The following is a 3,243-nucleotide window of genomic DNA, read 5'->3' as shown; positions in this document are numbered from 1 at the left end:
GTCCTGTGGAAATTAGTGAAATGATATTTTCTCTTTATTTTTATGACTAAACAATCTACATCCCGGGACGCAACAATACGCCACAGTGGGCGCTGCTGGACTGCTATCCCTCACAGCCTCGTTTTCGATTCAAAATGGCGGCTGGCTGAATAAGGCGTATTGACGCTGCTACCGCTGAAACCACGTAGCTTGCATGACGTATTTCCGCAGGAAAGTATTTTACACACTTTTTTAAATGATAATTTCAACATTTCCCCAAAGTAAAAAACAACAAACTGATAACTCAACAATACGATATGCTCACGTTAAGGTTATAACTTTTCACAATTTCTCCTTCGATTCTAAAAAATAAGTGGTAGCAGAAGGTTACGGAAGTGCATTGTGTTGTGGGCGGGGTTTGCGGGTTCTACTCCTATTTCGACTAAAATATCTTAAATAAACTAACATATTTATATTTTTTAACATAGATCATCTAGACACAGTGTAATTAATATTTTGGCTGTACTAGATATTTGATACATTCAGTCGATATATCTTTTTACAACCCTAATTTACAACCCTAATTTGCAAACCAGAAAAACTACAACCGTAGTGCTGATTTGTATCAAGCTGCATTGGTAGCTATAGGGAATTGTAGTTTTTAAAACAATAGTGTTTTTCTTAGAATTGGAGGTTGTAAATAGTGAGTTGAGAGTACAGTGAGGAGTTTAGGGGGATAGTAAATACATCTATGTAATCAGATTATAAATGTCTTATTTTTAAATGGGTTCAAAATAAAGTTAATACATTTTTTAAAATACTTGACAGTGCCCCAAATTGTTGACTATATTTACATGATAACTGAGGACAAGAGCTCTCTATAACAGTTGATCCCATGTTTGTAGCCCCTTTTATTGCTTAATTATAAGCCTTCAAACATGCACCAAGGTGATGTTTCAAAAGTCAGTATTTCAAAACAGGAGCCATGTAGAATCTTAATACTTACATGTGTTACTCTCAAGGTCAAGACCTTTCTAACAATGTATTTGGTTTAGCTCTACAACAAAATTTTAATTTTCTAATTTCACGCACACAAGCCATCTCGGGTGTAGTTTCAGAGAGCACTTTGAAGGCTCTATAGGTGTCGCCTATATAAAAATGAAGCTTGTTGTTTGTTTGATTGTTTCTGACTGTGTAAACAGAGGTACGAACCCACAACATGAGGAATACCTGGTCCACAAACACACAAACTCTGTGCATTTCTGTTTGGGACACACATGGCTTACAAAGGCTATATTAACATCTGTGTATGTTAATGCTGCTATGATGGTTAAAAAAATGCCTACAAAATCTTCTACATCAGGGGTGCCCAATCCTGTTCCTGGAGATCTACTATCCTGCAAAGTTCAGCTTCAACCCTGATCAAACACACCTGAACCAGCTAATTAATCTCTTTGGTAGCACTTTATAATTACAGACAGCTGCGTTGGAGCAGGGCTAGAACTAAAGTCTGCAGGTAGGTAGATCTCCAGGAACAGGATTGGGCACCCCTGGTCTACATGATGGGTAGTCTTCTCTTACGTGTGGACTATTATTAGGCCTATTGGTAGTCAAAACCAAGAGTAGCCTACATCAGAGGTTCCCAATCCTGGTCCTGGAGGCACCCCAACACTGCAGATTTTGCATGTCTCCTTTCTCTGCTTTGACACAATCTGTATTGTAAAAGGCGCTATATAAATAAAGGTGACTTGACTTGACTTGACTCTGACACACCATTTTCAGGTCTTGGAGTTTCTAATAATGAGCTAATGACCTGCATCAGGTGTGTTTGATTAAGATGACATGCAAAATCTGCAGTGTTGGGGTGCCTCCAGGACAGGATTGGGAAGCACTGGCCTACATTATACATGACTCATTCCACCCAATGTGTGACATTTGCTTGTATCTCTTCAAAATCAAGCATATTTTTTCAACACAGAATCTAATGCTACACATATTTAACTATTCAAAATGTGTATTGGTTAATCATAGACAATTTTATTAAAGTTTTTACAAGGTTTCTAAGCAGACGATGGATGCATGTTTTCTCAGTCCAAGTTACCAAAACTCATGTGCCATAAAAAAGCATGTTTAATAGCATGCCCATTAATTTCTTTGTATTCACCTCAAGAAAGTTTTTTTTTTAAGAAATGGTTGGTTATTTGTTCAAATAATTGATATTTGTAACAAATTTTTTTATTAAAAAGTATCAAAAGTTTGTATTAAGGCAAAGTGTATTTTAATAAAAAATGCAAAAACATTTTTTCATTTAAAAGAAGCCTGAAGTTTAAAATGTTTTAAATAATGTAATGTATTTAACAATATTGTATAAATTATGGCTCAAACAAACTGATAATTACAGTTGTTTAGCTTTATCCTTAGAAGAAAAATATCGTAACAGAAATAAACACTTTGTAACAGGAATGAACACTAACAGGAAAGAGTGTCCAACTTCATTGATTATTTAAATCTGTGACCGTGCATGCACAACATCCCATATGTTCTGTCTCAAGCTTTGGATCTGACTCTTCGGAGTCGTTTGTTCTTTAGTCAGATGACTTAAAGGCTGTATTGGTTACAGAAATTAGTTAATATTTCCCAAACTTCCTTACAAGCCTAGGCTCATGATGAATTTTGTGTTCTGACATAAACCATCTTTTTTAACAACCATTTTGCCAAACATCTCCCAGTGACAGCAGGAGTGATCATAACATGAAATCATACTGTGACCCACTGTTTTTAATATTATGGTAAGGTCCTTGCGAACACCCAGCCCTACCGAACCAATGATTAAACTGATTTATATATATATATATATATATATATATATATTAATATTAAAAAAAACATGTAGACTTAATTCAGCACAATATCACTTTATTGCTCCATACAGGGCCCAGATTAAAGGAACAACATTGACGGTGCCAACAAAATAAAACAAAAAATAAAAAATCAGGGTGATTGAAAATAACAATACGATCACAGTTATTTTCCTACAAGTGAAGTGTAACCATTACAATAAATTTGCAGCAAGACTCATATAAAGTATATTTTAATGAAAAAGATGAAAATTCACTTAATACATTTTAAAACGTGTATATATGTATTAATTATTTTGTATGTGTCTGTGTGTGTGTGTATTTGTAAAGATGGTACCGACAACAAGTAACAAGATGCATCTTGGAATGCAGTAAATAGCATTTTTTCTAACACTGATGCGATGGT

Source organism: Garra rufa, chromosome 1, assembly GCF_049309525.1.
Source record: "Garra rufa chromosome 1, GarRuf1.0, whole genome shotgun sequence".
NCBI classification, from domain to species: domain Eukaryota; kingdom Metazoa; phylum Chordata; class Actinopteri; order Cypriniformes; family Cyprinidae; genus Garra; species Garra rufa.
This window is presented reverse-complemented; position numbering follows the sequence as displayed.